The sequence below is a fragment of the Protopterus annectens genome, chromosome 8.part0 (genome assembly GCF_019279795.1).
Source record: "Protopterus annectens isolate FY-2018-M chromosome 8.part0, PAN1.0, whole genome shotgun sequence".
NCBI lineage: Eukaryota > Metazoa > Chordata > Ceratodontiformes > Protopteridae > Protopterus > Protopterus annectens.
The window spans coordinates 863884645-863908957 of NC_056741.1; the positions used below are offsets into that span (position 1 = coordinate 863884645).

The 24313-nt window shown below is 39.7% G+C and overlaps 1 protein-coding gene and 1 non-coding gene across 3 annotated transcripts in view; one reads left to right on the forward strand and one right to left on the reverse strand.

The window, feature by feature from the left end:
* Positions 1–24313, forward strand: part of CDK20 (cyclin dependent kinase 20) — a 592070-nt gene that overhangs the window by 405746 nt on the left and 162011 nt on the right. The gene's annotated exons all lie outside the window — the stretch shown is intronic.
* LOC122809840 lies at positions 22366–22556 on the reverse strand. Its single transcript, XR_006365966.1, has one exon. It is a non-coding gene; the product is annotated as a U2 spliceosomal RNA (small nuclear RNA).

Below are 24313 nucleotides of genomic sequence, written 5' to 3' on the forward strand. Positions count from 1 at the left end.
AGAGGCTCCCTTCTCTCTGGAATAAAATCCCAGTCCAGGTTAGGCAGTCCCTCATTGACTCTCTTCAAGAGGAATCTTGATGAGTGGATGGGAGATCGTAGGTTTACCCTGGGTATCACTTCTGTGTCACTGTTAGACAGAGGCACAGTATACTAACCTCAAAAAAGGGCATAGCAAAATTAATTTAAAATGGGTGGCGAAAGCCAAACACACTCTGGCTAGGCTTATAAATGCCCTAGGGCAGATAGCCTAGTATGAACCTATGAATAAGTACCTTTGCCACTAACTGAAAGCCAAGAGGTGATGGGTGAAGATCATCTCTGGCAAAGCAGATTGATCTGTCAACCATATCTTCCCAGACCGACAGATACTGGATCCCTGTGTATTAACACCAGAAGCTAAGCCAATCCTGGGTGAAGGTAGAATGCTGCTTTGTGCTAAGGACATACCTACCTGGGATACATAATCTGAGATCTCAGTTATGTCTCTCTTCATATAGAGAAACTGACAGCAGCTTCCCTCTTTGATTCCAAAGCTCAGGACTGACCGAGCTACCTCCTACTGCCACTAGAGTGCAGACCTAACCTTCTTAATGTAAAATCACACAAGAGTGAGTTGATGTTGCAGAAATTACAGAACAAGCAACAGATTAACCAACAAACACTTTTACAAGAAGAACACTACGGAGCAGAAAAACAGCAGCAAAGAACAGTGAAATACTGTAGCACTTTACATTGATAAAGTACAGAAATACAATAAATAATTCAGCCATAATTAAAAACAATAAATAGTAGGAAGAACGAAACATGGCAGCACAGGTTAAAAAAATATAAAACTTTAATGAACAGGTTAGCGCTTTCACACCTATACAAAGATACTTCTTCAGACCATATAAGAAACCAACAAATGCGCTTAAATGCAAAAGTGTAATTCAAGCAATTAAAACTTAATTACAGATAATTACAAACAAATGCAAACTCTTACTGTCAACGCACTGAACCAGCCAATCAAAATGCTAAAATGTGGGGGTTTATACAGTCACATGACAAGCAGAATGAATGAAGCTTCATAATCAAATAGCACTACGTAAGGGGGTGTGACAGACCGATGATATCAAATCACTAAATGGCATTCAGCAACGTCTCCAATCATAAAAATATTACCATATGCTTAAATAGCAAATAAAAAGAAAAAAACTGGTAACATTAATCAAATTAATGTAAAGGTCATGCTTTCAAATAAGGTTTTAAGGGAACCTTCCCATTCAGGCCAGAGGATCTATCAGCATGTAACTTCACTATCCACCTGACCTTATGCTGTTCAGTAATATTCTTGAAGTCACCCAGTCGTAAACTCTCAACTAAACTTTCCACTGCCATAAAGGTGAAAATATGTTCATCACGCCATTGTATAACGTTTGGCTAAGGCACTCTTATCCTCTTGGTTGCGTGTGGCCGCCAAATGCTCCCTAATATGTTCTGTTAAAGAACAATTTGTCTTACCTATGTAGAAAGAGCGACATAAACTACACTGTGCTAAGTAAACAACATTCCTAGTAGAACAATTAGCTCTAAAATTCAACTTGGTTACTTCATTTGTCAGAGGATGTTGAAAATAATTTGAGACACAAATCGAATCACAATAGTTGCAATTTCCGCATGAGAAGGTACCTCTATCATCTTGTACAACATTGTACTTATATTCATTATAACATAACAATCTATTTAATGATTTCTTATTCCTAAATTTAAAATGTGGATGTTCACCAACAAAATCTTTGAGTTGTTCACCTGATGTTAAAATACACCAATTTTTCTTAATGATTTGGCACACCCTATCAATATCACTTGAGTATTGCAAACAAACAGAAACAGCAGAATTCTGCTGTACGTGATTTGAAAAAGGGGGGTAAAACTTTTCAGGAACAGAAAAGTAAGGTTTAGCCTTGTTATCTTGTAATTGTCTAACATAAATGTTCATTTGTTCATCCTCTTTACTATTAACAAGCATCCTCCAAAAGGGCCTCATATAAACAGACAACTGGTGCCAGAGCCATGGCCTCAAGCTAAACACCAAAAAGTGTATAGTCATCCCCTTTGGCAAAAACAAAGTGCCCACAAATTACCACATAGGTGGTAATCCATTAAGTACAGAAGAAGTAATTAGGGACCTGGGGACCCAAGTTGATAGCAATCTCTCATTTGACAACCACATGGCCAAAGTGGTTAGAAAAACATTTTATATAGCCCACCTAATCATGAAGGGATTCACATCTAGATCAGGGGAGGTCATTGTGCCTCTTTACTCATCCCTCATCAGGCCCATAATTGAGTACAATGCCCTTTTGGGATGTACCTTACCAGACACCTGCAGCAACTGGAAAGACCCCAAAAGTACCTCACCAAGAGGATCAAAGGGCTCAAACAGATGCCATATGCTGCCCGGTTAAAGAAACTCCAGCTCTACTCAGTGGCATACCGCCTGCTCAGAGGCGATCTGTGCCTGACGTATAAAGCCATGTCCAACCCGGAATTAATGGACATGCTGCACCTCAGAAAATCCAAATCCCATTGAGCTACGTGCTCGAAAGACTTGAACCTCAGCACTGAAATAAATAGGACATGCTGGAGGGACAGATTCATAACCCAGAGGCTCCCTTCACTCTGGAATAAAATCCCAGTCCAGGTTAGGCAGAGTCCCTCATTGACTCTCTTCAAGAGGGATCTTGATGAGTGGATGGGAGATCGTAGGTTTACCCCGGGTATCACTTCTGTGTCACTGTTAGACAGAGGCACAGTATACTAATCTCGAAAAAGGGTATAGCAAAATTAATTTAAAATGGGTGGCGAAAGCCAAACACACTCTGGCTAGGCTTATAAATGCCCTAGGGCAGATAGCCTAGTATGAACCTATGAACCTATTATATCCCCTGTCTGACAATTCATGTTTAAAAACATTCATATCTGAACAAAATCTCTGATTTTCATCATTCAGTCTAGAAATGCTTATCCCTTGTCCCCTTAAAATATTCTTATAGATAATGTGGGGGGGGGGTGCATACTCTCTCTCCTCAAAATATTATTTCTCCTACAACTTGCCAGTATTAGAAGAGAGTAAAGAATTAATGCAGAAGAGTGACTTTGTCTGGTACTAAACTCAGCTTGTTAAATTTAAGTTTGTCCTTTGAACAAACTAGCTTTATTAAAAATGGAGAGTGTAACCACAAATTTAAATCAGTTTACTCAAAAGTTAAATTTGAAAATTTTAAGGATAGCTGAGTCAATTTTAGATCCACGTCCTGAAGTGAGTTGAACCTGGGACAAGAGTTCTGTTAAGCAAAAGGTGTGTATAATAAGGATGATAAGGATGTTGTCATTACAAACGTAGACAAGGGTCAGGTGATAACACTTTTAGATAAGGAACACTGAATGGTGTACAAGTCTGCATGTCAGAAAAATATGTTTATGACATTTTAAAACAGAATTTCATGTAAGTATTTAAAACTGAAATTAATGATTTGTTATGTGACTGTTTATGGGTATAGGAATTTTTTAAGAAATGTTTGATTTTTTTCAGGTTTTATACTTTATTTCTCCTATTATTTATGATATCCCCAAAATACAGAAGAAGAGAAAATTCATCATTAAAACAGTTAAGTCAGGAGAGAAGCTGGTTAATGGTTTAGACAGTATTTTAAAACCTGAAGTAAAGGAAATACACAACACATGTGTAGAGTTTGTACAGATGTAGTTATTGACTTTAAAATTATTTTTTTTGGTACTAGATTGCACCCCCCCCTCCATGAATAGGACTTAGAATATTTTAGTGCAGAATATGAATTTTAACATTTTGTTTTGTAAATATGTGGACTGGTTTTATGGAGCTTATTCTGAAAAAAAAAATTTGTTTAATGAAGCATTTCAACAGTGGCAACCAGTTATGCCTGTTATTTATGTTTATATATATATATATATATATATATACTGTAAAATAAAATATATTAACACTGGTAAGCTTTGTACTTGTAATTAGTTATTGTTTTGATTGTACTGATCATGTCTTTTGTAAATATATATGTGTGTGTGTGTGTGTGTGTGTGTGTGTGTGTGTATATATATATATATATATACAGAGTATGGACCCTCATAACTATTTTAATGTTTAAAGCAGTACATCTAATATCATTTATCGGGAGCTGAACATTTATAAGAGTTTGTTTTGCACTAAGCTTTTTGTAAAATCACTGGGAATATGACTTTGCATTTGACTACATGTAATCCTTAATATGTCACCTATAATCTGCCTAAGTGACATTACAGAAGGGACAAGCCATTCACTGGTAAAGTTAGCAATTTTAATGTAGCAGCTAATAACATTACTGCTGAACTGCACAAAGGAAAATATAATTAAAGGTCTCCAGTGATCAGTACAGTTTATGTGGATGATGGTGCAAATAATATTACCACTTCTATAAAACCTAATGTGAGGTGTGTTGTAATGTATGAAGCAGGCAATTTGGGATATTCCAGTCCCTAAATGAACTTTGGTATTTTCTAAACTGTGATCATTTTCTGGGCCGAACAGGAGGGATATACTTTAGTCAGCAGAGCTTGTATGTTAATGCTGGTAAGAACAATCTTAAAGTCACAAACTCAATATATAAATAAGGTGAATATTTTCATATACCCTACAAGGGGTAGATGTTATGTTTTTAAGCAGTTTTGTATTTGTTCCACTGCTTTTACTGTACAGTTAACCACTTGTAAATATAATGCTTTTTAAGTGGGGAAAAACAAACATACCCTTAAACATAGAATATACAATCAAGAAAGATATAAATAATGATTAATGGTATTGTAGTTAATGCTTTGACCAGGTATGTTAAGCTAACTGACAAAACTGATAACATCTTGAATTCAAATTCCATTTTATTGAGAAAATGTGCTTTTTTCTTGTTCTGTTTGCCTCCAGATCACCTCTCAGAAGGGCAAATTATCAGGGACTTAGTTGTTTGTTTAATCTGTACTTGAGAGCCACTTTTGCTGTGCTTTTACATTAAGAAGTTCTGGGATCATCCATCTTGTGGCAGAAAGTGTTTACTTGGTCTCTCTGAGTTGGAAAGCACTCCAGGGAGTGCAAAGTGTGATTGTTTACTGGCTAGAGGGTATAGGAGTCAATTCTCAAGCTTTTTTGTCTCTGATGTAAATGAGTTTAAGCAGAGCTGCCCACACATGTTGGCTGCTAGCAGTGCCCTGTCTAGTAGCAAACACCTAAACAGTAACATTTCTCTATAAAGTTAGGATTATGTACTAAACCTTTTAAGCGGTATGGCATTGTGCAGAATTAAGCTTAGCAAATCTAGCTTGCATGTTGAATAGCACTACCATTTGCTAGCACCACACATCTTGCTGTTAACCCCAGAAACTAGTTTGTGTATAGAATAACACTACCACATCCTAGTACTGTATAACATCTTGTCCTTAATCCCAGAAACTACTCCGGGAGGCCTCTATTAAACCCCAATCCTTAATCCTACATATACCACCCTAATACAGGATTGGATAACATGGATATGCAACTTCCTACTGTCTCTGTGGTCAGTATGATAGATTTGGACATCCCAAAGCAATGTAGCAGTTGTTTCATTGTTCGTAAACTGCCAGTTAATCATTAAAGAAAATAACAAGAAATGTAAATACACAACTTCTTTGGGGGTAAAAATCTTGCATACAAATGATGTTGCCAAGAATTACTACATCCCTCAGTCATACCACTCACCATACATACATGCATACAGATTGTCTTATGCTGAGTCACTTAAAAGAAGCCTTCCCAATAATCAAAGCCCTCCAAAGTCACTTAATAACAACAGTGCTCTTCAGCAATCACTAAAATGCACACCACAAGAAAAGCCTACACCCAGTGGTCCCCAAAGAACAAAGCCCATAAGTCAGTCATATATTTTACCTAATACTGTTGTTATTGGGCACTCCATTGTATGACACACAGATGCCCCACTCACCAGGTTAGACAAGGAGAAAGATAACAATAAGTTGTCTGTCTGGAGCCAGGATCCTCAGTATCACGCTCGCACTCAAGTCACTGCATTCCAGGTACGAATATGATTCTGTGATAGTCCATGTGGGTTTTAATGACCTGAGACATACCTCACTGGACTAGATAAAAAGAGAGATAATGGATTTGCCACATATAGGTACAAGCTTGCATTGAGTTTCATTCTACCATCACCAGGGATGATGACATAATACTAACATAAAATAATTGATTTTAATAATTGGCTTGGTTTTTGGTGTCACTCTAGGGGATCTAATATCTGTCAGCATGGGGAGGATATGATCAACAGGCCATCTTCCTTTGCCAAGAATGGGCTATAACTGTCAACCCCCAGGCTTTGGGATATTGGCTAAAACTTATCCACCGCCTTAGAGCTTTTTTTAGGCAATGCCATAAAGACAAACTGCCAGTATAGTGAAAAAGTCTCCAAGAAACCTTAAGGTGTTACTGCTCATTGCTAGGATGGATCCTACACAAAACTCTCCACACCCTTCAAGCCCTCCTTACTATGGAAAATGTAGACATCTCTGCCATGACCAAGACTTGGTTTAAAGTCATAGAAAGTAGTCCGACAGTGTAAGGCTATGATGCTTTCCACACATTTAGACCAACAACAGCATATACTGGTGGAGGTGTCTTGATCTACATTAGCTGCAAACATACTTCCAGGTAGGTTAAACAGGATTTTAACAGGGCGCTCATCCACATGCACGTCACCATAGATAAGGTCCCTCACCATATCATGGCTAGCTACAGGTCACCATCTATGCCCCTAGAGTCTCATGACTCTTACTTAAACCTACTAGAGGTGCTCACCATCCAACCAAACACCCTATTGATGAATGACTTTAACTACCCCTCTATAGACAGGGAAACTTAGTAGTAGTGGTGCACACTCCAACCAGATTATTAAATATACTGTTTTTGGTACTCACTAACATAGGAGAGCATTGCACCCTCCCCCTCCCTTGTGTCATGTCTTTACTAATCTCACTAATGAGGTTGGATTACAAATCCATTTCCTATGAAGTAAAAAGTCAACCCCATGAAAACCCAGCTAAACCAGTAACATTTGAGAACTGTTCTAAGACAAACTACCGCCTATTAAGTAACAGTTTGTCAAAATTCAAGGCTCCCCTAACCCTAAGAGCTCAACTACTTATGCAGATTTATTCACAGAGCCCCTATACAAATGTGTGTATAGCTGCATAGAGGCTACCATACCTACCAAAAGTAAACCCAAAACAAACAAAAACAAACCACAATGGTAGAATCCTCACCTAAACAGGGTATATAATAAAAGAAAAAAAATCATCGCCAAAATCAGGAAAATAATTCCCTTAAAGACAAGTGCTCTCTTGTACAACTAAACAAGAAGGTAAGATGTCTAAGTCCAACAAGGCCAACTACAAGGTCAGGATAACCTCGCAGGCTAAGGACAATCACAAGACCTTCTTCAGCTATGTCTGAAACCTTAAAGGTAATGCACAGCAGTGTTCTGAACTGGTGGTGAGCTGTACCACCCTCACCTATCAGGGTGACATATCAAATCTACTGGCTGATAAATTCAGCTCAGACTTCACCTCATACTCCCTTCCAGCTCCTGTGGGTGAAATCCCCTCCAATGTACTTCACCCAACTAATAGTTGGCAGCACTCGCTAAAGCCTAGAACACCACCTCTATTGGTCCTGACAACATCCCCATTTGCCTCCTAAATAGTGTAAAACATAACCTATCATGACCTATTGAGGCACTCTTCAACTACAGCCTCAAAAAAGTCTGCATTCCAAGTGAATAGAGGACTACTACAGTCATTTCCCTCCACAAGGGTGGATCATCAACCGATCCAGGGAACTGCAAACCATTCAGTCTAATGAGCCTGTATGCAAATCCATGGAACAAATTATTATGTAAATGATAAACAAGGGCATTGGCAACCTACAGACACTGGAATCATCCCAAGTGTGCTTTAAGGGAATGTCATGCTTACATAACCTGGTAGATTTCTTTGAGAAGGTCAACAAGGCAATGGACAAGTGTAAAACAGTGCACACTGCATATCTTGACCTGCCAGGAATTTGATACAATGACCCACTCAGGCATTGCTGACAGGCTGCATGAGCTAGGCATAAATTCCTGTGTAACTCACTGAATTGCTGGCTGGTTCACAGACAGGACCTAAGGAACCAAGGTTGGTGAGACCACCTCCACCAAGAGACCGGTCACCAGCAGAGTACCCCTTTACTCCATACTGGGACTGCTGCTGTTTAGCAGCTGCTTCTTGGAAGTCAAGACAAATAATGTTCAAGGCCTCTGGCTCACCAAGTTCGCAGATGACTGCAAATTGGGAGCTATTATAGATCCTCCTCGAGACACCAACATCTTGGAAGGGCAGAGCCAAGATGGCTAAGTGAAGGCAGCAACTTTTCACAGGTCTGCAGAATAAGACTTAAATACGGGAAAATAACTATTTTATTTAAAAAAAAAATACTACAGTCTTCGACTTCTTTTAGTCTCCCATCTATGTTATTTGGGCCAGATGAATTTAGAAAATCTCAGAGAGAACTGTCTTAAACTGATGTTTTTAAAGAACTGTTACAGCAACAACGAACCAAAATATGTGGCATGGAAAATGCCCTGAATACCATAGATGGGAGGCTAAAAGAAGAATAATCTCAAATTGAATTTTTACTAAAACAAAATACAATTGCTTCTAAACAAAATAGATAACTTAGAAAATAAAGAAAGGAGATGTAACATAAGGATGTTTGGTCTTCCAGAAAAAAATGAAAGTAAGGATTTAATTTTGTTCTTAAATAATTGGATCCCGGAAATATTAAATCTACAGGAGGGTCTTTCCTATGGTATTGAAAGAGCCCCCAGAGCCATAGGTAAGCCTATTCCTACTTCACCTTCTGCTCCACTGAAATCTGTAGTTATAAAATTTTTATCATATATTGATAAAGAATATACTTAAAACTGCTTGGAGGAACACCCCTTTGAAATACAAACAGAATTAATCACATTTGATAATGACTACTCAGCTAAAACAATGGATTTAAGGAAAAGTTTCTCGTCGCTTGTGAAAAGTCTTCAACAGAGTGGTTTTAAATTACAGATAATTTTTCCAGCAAAAATAAAAATTCATCTGTAAAAAATCTGTAAATTTAGAGGAAGCTTCTGTACTTGTCAAAAAATAATAATCTTATTCCTATGACTGAAGACATGGATTGGTCATCCCCTTCTCTTAAAAGAACGTCGGATAAAAATACATGGACTAATATGAAGAAAAAAACAAAAAAAAAATTGATTCCAGTTGTACCAGTGCTAACAAAATTGCAAAATCTTCAGTCACAAAATAACTGTTACTTTTGAACACTTTCTTCTATTTTTAATGCAGAACTATCTTTTAGTTCTTCATAATAATCTTACAAGTTCCCAATATGTAATAAGGAAAACAGTTAAAATCAAGAAAATGTCTAGATATATATCACTTAAACATACTGAGAAATCGCTCTCCTACACCTCTCCTGAAGTCATGATGGATATTACAGTTTCTTTACGTCAACCATATGTTATTTCCTTTGCACAGGTAACTTCACATATCTTCTTTTGTAGCTTAATAATGAATGTGTCTGATGTCTGTTTTTATTCTGTCCTCAACTGTTGGGCTCACATCCAATCCTTGGATCTGACTTGGTGTTTACTTTAGGTCATGGCCACCAAGAAACTCTCGAACTCCTTCCTTACCCACAATGCACCAACCCTTCACATACCCCAGATCTCGTTTGCCACTTTCACAATTAGATGTGGTCATCTCGAGCTCTTGAGCATATCTGATGTGGACAGAATGATGAGGAGATTCGTCTGCAAATACAGATGAGAGTTCTCCTGGCTACTACCCCTTTGGGTCAGAAAGTCCATCCTTCTACCACTCCTCTGATTTCAGCTCCTTTTCCAATCTGATCAATCATTTCTGAGCCCACTGAATTTGAGCCTTCCAGGTCCATCTGGTTCAGATCTGAAGATATCCTTATTTTCAGATCTGAAGCTATCTCTGAGTGCACTGGCTCAGATGTCCTTGGAGCCAGATGACTTGTGGATCAGAAGCACCTCTGTCGGATCAAAGACATTAGAGTCGACTCTGAAGTTTTCAGAGCTGTCTCTGTCCCTCAGAGCCTCGGCATTGACAGCTCAGCTCAGACTTCTGCCTCAGGTACATTGGTTCTCAGCCAGAAGCCTGGCTTCTCAGCTCTATTGTTTTCCTTGTCCCCGGAGGGATCTACCTTTGCAGTAGAGAAGAGGATGTTCTCTGCTTCAGCAGGACAGATGTATCCTACCTCCTTGGATGCTCCCCTTGGATCCCATATGTCTCTGTACCTTGATCAACCTCATTCTATGCCACAGGGACAGCCAGCTCAAAGTCTCCAGGCTACCCAACAGGATTTTACAGTCTCTTCCGATACTTCACCAGAGCATTCCACTGAGGATGTCCCTAGGAAGAGAAAGTGCAAGAAGAGGCACTTGGACTCCCCTCAAGAGTCAGTCACCAAAGATACTGATTTTGATGAAGAAGGGTCCCCAAGATCACCACTTAAAGATATCTCATTTGGAGGAAAATCTTGAGATCCTTAGGCAGAGGGGTGGTTGGTCCTCTGATAACCCTTCCCCAGAGCAATCAATATTCCTGGAAGCCTTTAGAGCTGGCCTGTCTACCTTCTGGGTTACTCCACCTGCCAGTGAGCTCATTGATTTTATTTCTAGGTGGGTGTGGAAGGAGCCTGATTCAGTTGAGCCAGTCCCCAAAAGACCAGATTGGATTCTGGCTTCACCTGTAGGTAGGGAATACTAGAGCAAGGGAGTGCCTGTAGATGCTATGGTTATGGTGGCGGCCACAAAGAAAGAATTTGCTGAGCAAAGTTTCTCTCTTCATCCCCCTAACAGGGAGTCTAGGGGGATTGGACAGATTTGGGAAGTGTGTGTATGCTTCAGCAACTCTTGCCCTTAATCTGCTGAACTATCTAGCACACTTTGAGACTACAAAGGAATTTGATAAATGAACTGTCAAAATCCCTTTCTGGGACCAATACTGCCAAGACTCAGACTTCTGTGGCCTCTCAGTTGGCTACCATACATGCTATTTCTGATTCATCCATGAGGCTTATCTCCCATGCAGCTGAAGGTGCCTCAAGGGGAGCGGGTTCAGGCATTTCCATTAGGAGGCATGCCTGGATGCACTTGTGAGATTTTGTGGAGCCCTTCAAGTCCATATTTGACAGTGCATCCTTTGATGGCAGTTTATTGTTTGGCCCTAAAGTTAAAAACGCACTCTCCAGGTATGAAAAAGATGGAAAGGCACTCTCTGTAATGGGTGTATGTTTTTCGACTCCTCAAAGATCTTTCTTTAGGAATCAACCAGGAGGTCATAAAATGTGGTTCAAGAATTCCCAGGGTCCATTCCAAGACCCATATGGAGATGGTTCCCCAGGGGCAGAGGTAGAAACTCAAATGGATGATGACACCCATGCAGCAGAGGGGGCTCACAAAACTAGGGGTCCAGAAATTCATTATTCAATAGACCCTGCCAACATTCTTGAAAGGAGGCCCGGTTGTCCACCTCTGGAGGCAGCTATGGGTCATTTATCCCTGCACCAGAGAGCCTGGCTAGATATAACAAAAGATACATGAGTGCAGAGGATTATTTCCATAAGTTATATAATTCCCTTTTCCCTACCACCTCCAACTGTATGCAAAATTCCCATGTTCCACCCAGTCAGAAGAAAGCAGGAGCACAAGAAATACGAAAGCTACTAGAACAAGTCATCCCACCCGATCAGATAGAATCTGGAACTTACTCAAGTTTCTTTAGTGCCAAAGAAAACGGAGGACTGGAGATCAATTCTGGATCTCAGTGAATTGAACAAAGTAGTTTGATCCACAAAGTTTTGGATTCATGGTTCAGTTCCATTCTACCTTTTCTAGGCAAGAATGACTGGATGTGCTCGATAGACCTTCAGGATGCGTAATGTCACATAAAAATTAACAAACAATCCAGAAGGTATTTATCCTTCTGCCTGGGAGCCAGTCACTACCAATTCAGAGCACTGCCCTTTGGCCTCACCACAGCCCCCAGGTTGTTCACCAAATGCACTGCAGTGGTAGCAGCTCATTTGAGACTACATGGATTCCAAGTGTTTCCATACTTGGATGACTATCTCATTACCTCCCCAACCAGGCATCTACTAATAAAAACGAGAGATCATGTACTCCAGACTTGTTCCCATATGGGGATAACCATAAACTACAACAAGTCTCAGTTACGACTGATTTCATTGACCTCTTTTCTTCCTCTCTCAAGAGTGTAGACTATCAGATTCCAAGTCAGAAAATTAATTCGCAGCCCATTTGATTCTTCAAACTTTGGGGTCAGTGTCAGCAGCCATAATTTTAGTTTCTCTAGCAAGATTTCATATGAGAGTTCTTCAATGAACATTAGCAAACCAATGTTCAAGTCTTTATCAGCACATGTCAGCCCAAATAATCACTCAAGCATGCAAGAGATACCTTTAGTGGTGGATTCAGTTAGATCAAGTTCTGCAAGGCCACACTTTCATTTTCCCTCTGCCCAAGGCTGTAGTGACCACGGATGCTTCCCAGATTGGGTGAGGGGGCACTTCCTGGGGAAGATAATCCAAGGCAGTTGGTCCCCCAAAGAAGCCAATACGCATATCAGTGTCCTGGAAATGAGAGCGGTGCTCTTAGCATTGCAGGCCTTCCAAGAATTTCTCCCATTCAGGGCAATTGTGATATAGACAGACAACATACCAGTAGTCTGGTACATAAACAAGGGGGAACCTGGTCTTTACCCCTTGTGTCAAGAAGTCCTCAGAGTGTGGCAATGGGCAATTTCTTCCAACTGCTTTCTGATAGCAATGCATATTCCAGGGAAGCCCAACGTGATAGCAGACAAACTGAGCAGGTCCATTCTACTACCTCACGAGTAGTCTCTCAGTATGAAAGTGGCAGAAATCATTTTCCATCAATGGGGCCAGCCTTGCTGTGATCTTTTTGCATTTCCCCTAAACAGCAAGTGCAGCATCTTCTTTGCTCCGATCCCCCACTGGGGGAAATCACCAAGGGATGCCTAATCCACGATTGGCCCCCTGGTCTCCTCAGTGCTTATCCACCAATCTCCTAATTCCAAAATTTCTACAGAAAGCTGCCTGGTTGAAGAGCAAAATCATCCTTATTGCATCTTACTGGCCTTGACAGATTTAGTTCCCTTTCCTTTGGCCTCATCTCCTTTACCCACCTTGGATTCTGGATCCGATTCCCAACCTCCTGTCTCACCTGACAGGCAAGATTTATCTGGATATCTCAAAAAGCTAACAGCATGTTTTCTCCAATTCCGTTAATAGCTAGACAACCGATGCTCTCTTACCTTGTCCGTCATATACTTTTATCTTCCCATAAGGCATCTACAAGAACACTTTACAGAAGTAAATGGAAAGGGTTTGTTTTTTCAGCACATCAGAAATGCATTGATCCCTTTTCATCTCCCGTATAAAGTGTTCTTGAGTTTTTGGCAATGATTTTTAATGAGGACACTAGCTCCTCAACACTTGGATTTCATTTAGTAGCAATTTCCAACTTTCATATTCACTTTGACAATTCTTCCTTGACTTTCATCTAAGCTCTGTAAGGCTTTTTTGAGGCACTCTCCTACTGAGACCTCCCTATAAAGACCCTGCTTCACTATGGGATTTAAATCCGGTACTGCAAGCCTTAATTCATTCCCCTTTTGAACCAGCAGCAAAATGCGATCTTAGTTCAGAACTTCAAGCATTGTTCTCTACACCTCCCTACTTGATTTTTCATAAGGATAGGGTATCATTACGTACCAACCCTTCTTTTCTTCCTAAATTGGTGTCAGAATCCAGTATTAACCAGTACACAACAAAGGTGAATATATGTTGCATTTATTGGATTTCTGTAGACAATTAAATTTTTACTTACACAGAACAAAAGAAATTAGGAAGACAGATCAATTATTTGTTTCCTTTGCCGATTCTAAATTGGGCAAATCAGTTGCAAAGGCAACTTTAGCTAGATGGCTGACAGATTGCATGTCATTTATCTACAACCAATTGGGCGTATTCCATGGCTACTTCTTCAGTGTTTCTCTCTAGAGCTTCCATGGATGACGTGTGTGGCTGCAACTTGGGTTAATCCTCATACCTTTATTACTCAGTACAAACTGGATTTGGTCTTGAGAGGAAGAGCAGCCTTTGGTTCAACTGTGCTCAAGAATATCCTTCTTTAGAGTCCACCTGGGATTTTAGGTAGCTGCGGACACTGTCCCAACAGGCGAGTATAGAATGAAAATTGATAACATCAGATAAAAAGGTATGTACTTACCATAACATTCAATCTGTGCTGTCCATTTTCATTCTTTCCTCAACTTCCCACCCACCAACCCCCAACATTTTTTCTCAGATGATTTCTGGAAGAACGAGAGCATGCAAAGACAACACTGTCCCTCATATTGAGCTCCAGATATAGTTTCTTGTGATGAAAATATATATTAATATATTATATTTTATGTTATAACAGCAAGCAAAATCTGGGGTATATTAGGGTTTTGTGCATTATGGGTGAAGGAGGAGCTCAAGAGTTTTTTGGTGGCCACAAGCTAATGTAATGACCTAGTCAGATCCGAGGATTGGATATGAACTCAACAGTTGAGGAAGAATGAAAATGGACAACACAGATGGAACATTATGGTAAGTACACAACTTTGTTTTTCTAGATTATAAGGGTATTCCAAGAACCACGGCAGAAATGGTTTCACTCGACCAAAAAGTGCTTTTAATATAAAAAGTTTAAAGCAATTGACTTAAACAACACTTGAAGGATCAAAAAGTAAATTTAAAAACATCCAACAGTAAGCACTTTCATTCTGCTCTTCGCAATGTGCAGGAACTTCATCAGATAAACATTATAAATCAACGTCCATTCATAAATGAGCATTAACGAATCCCTAAAAAGATTTTGGTCACACCCACATTGAACCCAATAGTATAACAATCAACAATTTAACTTCGACAATAAAATACATCCCCTCCATCAATCAAAAAACCTATGCACAGACAAAAATACATAAAAATTGAGAAAATCAAAGCTAAATAATATTTACATATTCTCTATTTAAGGCCTTAAGTTTCAGTAAACACTTGATACTTTCATACATATAATTACATACTGATTGATTACTTAACAATTCTGGGCATGAATTTAAGTTTACTGTCTTACAATCTTTGACTCTTTTTGAACAAGGAGGTGCTTGACCTGTTTTTCTTGAAAAGGCTGAATTGTTTTGGCAGCTCCGTTTGAATGCTCCATATCGGCTGGGCTTAAATGGAGCAGAAAGTATCAAGTGTTTACTGAAACTTAAGGCCTTGCATAGATAGGTAATATATAAATATTATTTAGCTTCGATTTTTCTCAATTTTTATGTATTTTTGTCTGTATATAGGTTTTATGATTGGTGGAGGGGGTGTGTTTTATTGTCGAAGTTATATTGTTGATTGTTATACTATTGGGTTCAGTATGGGTGTGACCAAAATCTTTTTAGGGATTGGTTAATGCTCATTTAAGAATAGCCGTGGATTTATGATGTTTGTCTGATGAAGTTCCTGCACATTGCCAAGAGTGGAACGAAAGTGTTTACTGTTGGATGTTTTTAAATTTACTTTTTGATCCTTCAAGTGTTGTTTAAGTCAATTGCTTTTAACTTTTTGTATTAAAAGCACTTTTTGGTCGAGTGAAGCAGTTTCTGCCGTGGTTCTTCGAATTTAGTACTGATTTGTTTTTCCTGTCAAGGGTGAATTATATCCTGTATTTATTTGAATATCTCACTACTTACATAATATATAGATTTGTAGGCACTACAGTCTAATTTAAATTTCTTAAAATCTCTATTTTATACACTACAAATCTATATACTACACGTCCTGATTTTAATATGTATACTTTCAAATGTTTTATGCTCTTAAATAGTGTTTTTATGGTTCCGTTTTATTTATGGTGACAATTGGATATGGTGTAGTAGCTATACTTTGTTTTTTATGATTACGACTATAGGGGCAATTGTTTATCTGATGGACCTGCCTATTGGTACATTTTGAGAGACCTTTTTTGATATGGTGCCATTTAACCTGACTAAAATGCTTGTTTTTCATATTGCCGTTTCAATTTACATCTCGCACTCGCCATGAGACTCATTTCTTGAGGCTGCTTTGAATGATCGGGGTTGTTTAATTGTTGAAGGTTCCGTGAAGCTTTTTTACTGCATCCACATATTCCGTAGGAAGCCATTCACTCTTCTGTTGCATTACTTCTCCTCTATGGCTCAGTCTGACCTTTTGTTTTTATAATCCTGTTTGACTGGTTTGCTTAAGGTTAGCATTTTTCAACTAAATTTGAATTGATTCATTTCATTATATATTAATTTAAGCAAGTGTTTTCAGCTACTGTTTTATCCTTGGCTTTTTTTATTGATTTCCTGTTTTATCTGCTATGAATGATTGCCCCAAATGTTCTGCTGATGAGATTATGCATGAAAAATTGTTACACCAAGGTCTGGTTCCTCTATAAATGAATACTAGGAGTTAAAACAAAGTCATGATTATTTAAGATATGGGGCTAGATTCAATAAAGCCTACACTAAGTGTACATTGTTCTGAGTGAACAGGCAACACAAATATAATGCACACCTTCTTCCTCCTAAGTTTAGTTTTCCTGCTGATATTCTTGCAGCTTTAAATATTGACAGAGATTCATAAAGGTTACCGCAAAGTGTAAACTACGTGTACACTTAGTGTAATCTTTCTGAGCGACTAGAAAGCACAAAAGATATGATAAAAATTTTACTGAATGCATATCGTGTACACTTAGTGTAGGCTTTATTGAATCTGGCCCATGATCATTTTATAAAATGACTTTTTAGATTATTTATATGAAAATATTGTCTTCATTCTCTTTACTTAGATTTGTATTAGCTTTCATTTTATTTGTATGCATCTTTTAGAATAGGAAAGGAGAGATGGGGGAGGGGGTATGAATTGTTTAATCTGATGTCAATTTTCATTCATCCTCAATGAATGTCTCACATCCATGGTCGGATCCGACTCGGCCATTACTATGGCTCGTGGAAACCTTCAAGCTCTCCAGCTCTCCCCTACCCATAATACATTGCTAGCCTATAATCTCAGATATCATTTGCTGCTTTTGCATTCAGAACTGTTTCCAGTAGAGCTCTTGAGTTTGTTTTTTTTATAAGTTGTGAACTTTTTCTTCGGTTCTTTCCCTATTGTTAGCTTAGCATTATTTCATTTCCTGACTCTACCCTTGTAGTCTTTCCAGTTTCCTTACTCTTAAAAAAAAATAATAATAATTTTCTACCCTGTCCTTTATCTTCACTGTATGTATGTCTGTTTCCTTGTCTCTCTCTATTTTAGCAATTATGGCAGAGAAGGGATTCAAAAAATGCACAAAGTGCAGGCACAAAATGCCTTTTTCAGATGGGCATTCCCTATTCCTCTATTTCTTTGACACAGAACACTTAAATGTGGAATGTGAGATATGTGGGGCTCAGTTCTTGTGCCCTCAGCCTCACAGAAAGAAAGAACAAATTAATTTTAAAAGGTCTGCTGCTGTCTTCTTTTTCACATGCGTTACAGAGCAATCAGCCTTTGACTTCTAAGCATAGGGAACATTCCAGGAGGCCCAGTGTAAATCATTGTGTATATATACCTTTGACAAGCTATCTAAAGGCTTGCACAAGTGTATAAATACTGAGCATGTGCAAGCTAGACTGCCATTTTGTAATTAGCTGTTGAGATGTGAGCATGTATGTATGGAAGGTCTCTTTTAACTAGTTCATTCGTATTTAATGATGCTGCTATCCATCCTGATGTGTTTCTTTGTATTAAAGCATGTAAATGAAAACCCCATCCTTCTTGTCATATGTGTTAGAGATGAACTAGTGACATGGTGCCAGAAGTGGCATATCTAAAGGACATGGACTCAGAAATGGCATATCCAAGGTGCATGAAGTCAGAGGTGGCATGGCTAAAATGACTTAAGGCACTTGCTTGGGCTAGTGGAATATACAAGAGTGAATCATCCCTAAAATGTGCATACTTCGCAAAAAAGTCAGAAACAAATTTCAGATATTAAAACTTGCTCAACACTATTTCTTTTCGCATAATGTGAAACTGAGCATACAGAACATTCTAAATGATATTTGCATAAACTATGTATGATATTGATAAAAATATTACAGTTACTACAGAAAATGTTTGAAATGAAGTCTGAATTGCATAAAACGAATAAAATAAGGGGACAGAACTGCATTTTCGCAAAGTATTTATTTTTCATATTAAGCAAAGATATCTGAGTTATCAGAAGTGTATAAAGTGTTCGCATGTTTGTGCAGTGTTACAGTAAAGCTGTTTCCCAAAAGTACAGCCATTACAGGGCATATTTCATAGAATACAGCCATGACAGAATATATTTCGCAAAGTACAGCTATTTTGAAGAGTTTATTGTGCATTTGGATGTTATTACAAGCACACAGAACAGTTTGTTCTTCCATAATTACAAGGGACATATTTTTATTGTGTTTGTGTATACTTTGTGGGCATGCCAGATGGATTTCGAAAACCCAGTGCACTTGTGTTTGACAATAATATTGCTGAGAACTAGAGAGTGTTTGAGCAAGAGTATGACATTTTCATAAAGGCTGCATGTTCTGATAAAGATGACTGTACAAAGGCATTTATTCTGCTTAATTTAACTGGGTTAGAAGCCATAGAAAGGGAGCATTCATTTGTGTATGCACCTGCTATCTATATGGGGGGGGCATCATATTGTACCGGCTGAGTCAAGGGAGGACCCAGAGTGCTTAAAACGTAAATTTTCAGAAATGTGTAGCCCCCAGACAAATGTTACAAAGGAAAGGCACTTATTTTACACAAGGGATCAAAAGCCTGGTGAAACTTTTGCAGCATATATAAATGACCTGAGAAACAAAGCTAAAACCTGCAGATTTGGTGATTTAAGGAATGAATTGATAAAGGACAGACTTGTGTCTGGTATTAAAGATGATGCTGTAAGAAAAATTTTGCTTTGTAACAGTAATTTAACTTTGAATAAGGCCAATGAGATTTGTCAGATCTATGAGCTCACAGAAAGGCACACAAGTATGCTTTTTTAATTGATCAACTCATTTCTTAAAATGTTCCCTTTTAATAAAAGAATGTGGGTCTTTTGATTTACAAAACCTTTTGAAATGATTCCACTTATTGCATTTGTGTTCAAGTCCAACAACATTTTCTTGGCATGGTCAACTACCTAGGCAATTCATTACAGACTTGAGCCAACTTTCAGCACCACTTAGAGAGCTGACATGTAAAGATATATCATGATCTTGGTTAGAACAACACTAAAGAGCATTTGAAGTCCTGAAACAGAGAATTGCTATTTCACCGACTCATTTTCAGCCTAGCCATTTACCTCATGTGAGAATCAAACCCTGCACCTTGTGTTTGTAAGATAAACACCTTAACCATTATGCCAACATTGTTCCAAAGTCTTGCAGCAAGAGTACATTGCTATTTTGCATTGTGGTCACCCAGGAACCGACTCTACCAAAAGAAAGTCAAGAGGACCAGTATTTTGGCATTCTATTTCACAAGACATTGAGAGAGCACTTTCATCTCGTTCCGTGTGTGTGTGTCACAGTACAAAGCCACGTCAACAGAAGGAACCACTTCAGCTTAACCAGATTCCAGAACTACCTTGGTTGACAGTAGCCACAGACATCTTTGAATGGAACGGTCAAAATTATTTGGTGTTAGTAAACTCTTACTCCAACTGACTCTTACTCCCAACTGGTTTGAGATTGACCTACTTCTTAACCTAGCATCCAATACTTTCATTATTAAGATGAAGTGTCATTTAGCTGTACATGGTAGCCCACACAGTTATTTCTGACAATGGCATACAGTTTACAAGCCAAAATTTCAAAAGATTTGTTGAAGAATGGAACTTTACTCATGTCACAAGTAGTCCAGAGTACCCGCAGTCAAATGATTTGTTGGAATGTGCAGTTCAAAGTGCAAAACAGTTACTAGAGAAGTCAAAACAAGATAATAGTGATGTTTTCCTGAATCTCTTGAATCTCAGAAATGTTCCTCGTGATAAACATTTTGGTTCACCTGCTCAGAGACTTCTGTCAATACAAACCAGAACCACATTACCAGTCAGTATTCAATTGTTGGTTCCATTTGTCAAGAACAACAGGTCAGTGAAAGCCATTCTGTTGAAGAAATGTCTAACCCAGAAGTCCTACTATGATAAAACCAGCAAAATGCTCAATCCATTACGAGAGGGAGAAATGGTAAGGATGCAGATGTCCAAAGGTTATGATAGGATTGGTGTCATGAAGAATATTGGTCCAGATCTGAGACCATGCATTGTAGAATCACAAGGAGCAGTTTTTAGGTTGAATCAGAAACATTTGAGACCGATGTCCGAGCCTATACCACAGCACATAGCCTGTGAGAAAGCCTGTTTATCTCAGAGTGAGTTGTCTGGTGTTCCAATCCCTGACAAAGTTCCAGAGCACATTCCCATTCCTAAGATGAATCCAGAAGTTCCTGATAAGAGTTGTGCACCACATACTGTCCCTGTTGCTAAATTTGGTCCACATTGCTTTGTTACGAGATATGGTCGCATCTCTAAACCCTGTGACAGATACAAAGCAGCTTGGACATGAACACTGTATTTTGTTTCTAATGCATAAAATGATGCATGTCTAATCTGATATTATTTTTTCAAAGGGCAATCTTTTTAAGAGGGAGGATGTAGATCAATGTGTGTCTATATACCTTTAAGAAGCTAACCAAGAGCTTGCACAAGTGTATAAATACTGAGCACATGCAAGCTAGACTGCAATTTTGTAGTTGGCTGTTGAGATGTGAACATGTATGTATGTAAGGTCTGTCTGTTAACTTGTTTATTCATATTTAATGATGCTATCTATTCTGATGTGTTTCTATGTATTAAAGCATCTAAATGAAAACCCAAGCCTTCTTGTCTTGTATGTTAGACACAAGCAAGTGTCACCCAGATCGGCCGAGGTTCTATCCTCCTTAGAGCCAAAGAAAAAGGTTCCAAGATTGGATCCGATCTCACCTCCCACCTCGAAGGTGTCTGATCCGAAGCAAACTCTTTTAGTTGGGCTGAAGAAAAAGTCTACATCAGATTTGAAGCCTTTGGATCTGATATATCTGCCTTGGACATCTTACTCCCCATCCATTGCCCCCGGCTCTATCTCAACTACCTTCTCCTTTCCTGGAAAGACATTCTAGGCCTGCCTCTATTGTGTCCTCATGTTCCTTCCAAAGCCTTACTGAAGCAGATGTGGTGAGGATAGTGAGAGAGCTGGTGAGAGAGCAGATTCAGAAAGGCACACTGCTTGTCCTGATGCCATCGGATTCGGGACTTCGTCCAGTTTCCACTCTCCTCTGAGTGAACCCTTTAGTTTCAGAGTTATCAGATTCAGATCCAAGTGTTCCAGGTCCGTCAGTCGGATCCGACAATGACCTTGAGTTCCTCCGCTCAGACGTTTTCGGATCCGGAGGGCTTCCATTGCGAGGCTTCCATGTTGGATCATGGAGGGTTGTATCAACTGCGATGTTTTCAGAACCTGCTCTCCCTCTCAGAGCTTCGACACTGGACAGTTCGGTTCCGGTTCTTCCTCGGGCGGCCAACCTGTGGGAGGTGGAGAACCGGTGAACCAGAGACCATTGCCCTCTGCTCCATTGCTTTCCACTTCCCCAGGGATGTCCACTTTCGAGGTGGTACAGAGGGTTTCTCTGAACCTTCAGGTCAGACTGGTCCTTCCCTCTCGAATCCACTCCTTTCTACCCAGCTGACTTTGTCACATGATCCTCACCACACAACACCACAGGGACAGCCAGCCCAGGGCTTCCAGTTGACCCAATCTGGGATCCCTAGCTCTTTAGATACTTCTCCGTTCCATCACACTGAAGCAGTCCCTTGGAAGAGACAGTGTAAGAGGTTCATAGATTAGTACTAGGCTAACGGCCCTTGCGAGCCATTTTAAGCCTAGCCAGTTATCCCTTGTGAGACTCAAATCCTGTACCTTGTGTTTGTAAGGCAAACACCTTAACCATTAGGCCGTCCTAATGGGAGCAGGGGGAGGGTGCACCATTCCTGGAAGTACTGCAATAACAGGTTGATGCGTGGAGTGGATGGAGCAAGCCCCTATTCCATCTCCCTGTCCCAAAAATCAATTTAATATATGGTCCCCAGATAAGGGACATATCAGATATTAAACAGATAAGAACAGGTACTACACATGATCTTAGCCAAAAGGCAGAGAAGCGAGGAAATATCTGGACTCACCTGAAGAGTCCCTTACAACCGATACTGACTTCAATGAAGGAGAAGGGTCCCCAACCCACCATCCGAAGACGTCTCCTTGAGCTCCTGAAACAAAAGGGTGGTTGGTCTGCCCACAACCATTCTTATGAGGAGTCAGTATATCTGGAAGCTTTTGGTGCTGGCCCATCTTCCTCCTGGGTGCCTCTGCCTCCCACTGAATTAGTAGATTTGATTTGTCATAATGCTTGGAAGGAGCCGGATTTGGTCAAGCCTATTCGGAAGAGACCTGACAAAATTATGGCACCCCCAGTAGAAAGGCAGTATCAGGGTAATGGAGTACTGGTTGATGCCATAGTTATGACAGTGGCCACTAAGAAAGAACTCACTGAAGAAGTTCAACTGTCCATCCTTCCAGCAGAGAGTCCAGGTCAGTGGATAGACTGGAGAAGTGAGTCTATGCTTTAGTGACTTTTGCTAGCCATTTACTGAACTATCTAGTCCAGTTTACAAGGATGCAAAGGGACTTAACTTAAGGAACTTTCCAGCACATTAACAAGGATCACTACTGAGGAGGTTTAGGTTTCTGTGGCCCCACAGTTGACTACCTTACAATTTGTAGTAAACTCGTCCATGCGGCTTTTATGCAGTGCAACAGAGGGTGCCACATGGGTGGCAGGTTCAGGCTTAGCCATGAGAAGACAAGTCTGGATGCACCTATGTGACTTTACAGAGCCTTTTAAGTTTTCATTTGTCAATGTTCCATTTGACGGCTTTTTGTTCTTTGACCCTACAGTAAAAGAGACATTGTCCCAGTGTGAAAAAGATGGGAAGGCGCTGTCTGCCATTGGAATATGTTTTTCAACTCCCAATGAACCTTTTCAAGGAATCAATGAGGAGGTCTTAAGATGTGGTTTAGAAAGTCTCACGACCCCTTCCCTGACACATGTGGAGCCAGCAATCCCAGCAGCAGAGGGGGAAATGACAATAATAGAAGATGCCCACGAGGCAGAGGAAGCCCACAAAATAATGGGTCCAGAGATAATTTCTTTCATAGACCCTATCAGCGCTCCTGAAGGGAGGCCTGATTGCCATCCTCTGGAGGCAGTCGATGGACGTTTTTCTCTGCACCAAACAGCTTGGTCAAATTTAACAGATGATACCTGGGTGCAGAGGATTATTACCAGAGGTTGTTGTATGCCCTTTTTCTTTCCACCACTGTTATTGAAGCTCATGGATGTTCTACCCAGTCAGTGTGAAACAGCAACTATAGAGATAAAACAGTTGCTAGAAAAAAGAGCCATCCAAGATGTCCCACCAGACCAGATAGGATCTGGTACTTACTCAAGATTCTTTTTAGTTCCAAAGAAAACAGGTGACTGGAGACAGATTTTGGATCTCCGCATGCTAAACAAGTCAGTCATGCTTACCAAGTTTCAGATGGTCATGGTACAGTCCATTCTACCCTTCTTGGGCAAGGATGATTGGATGTGCTTGATAGACCTTCAGGATGCGCACTACCACATAAAGATGAATAGACTATCTAGGAGGCACCTTCGCTTCCTAGTGGGAGCCAGTCACTTCAAGTTGAGAACATTGGCCTTTGGTCTCACCACGGCCCCCAGAGTGTTTACCAAATGCATGGCAGTGGCAGCAGCTCACCTGAGACTACAGGGAAACTGGGTGTCCCCTTATCTGGATGACTGGCTCATCACCGCCCCAACCAGGCATCAACTGGTGCAAGGGACAAATCAAATGTTAGAC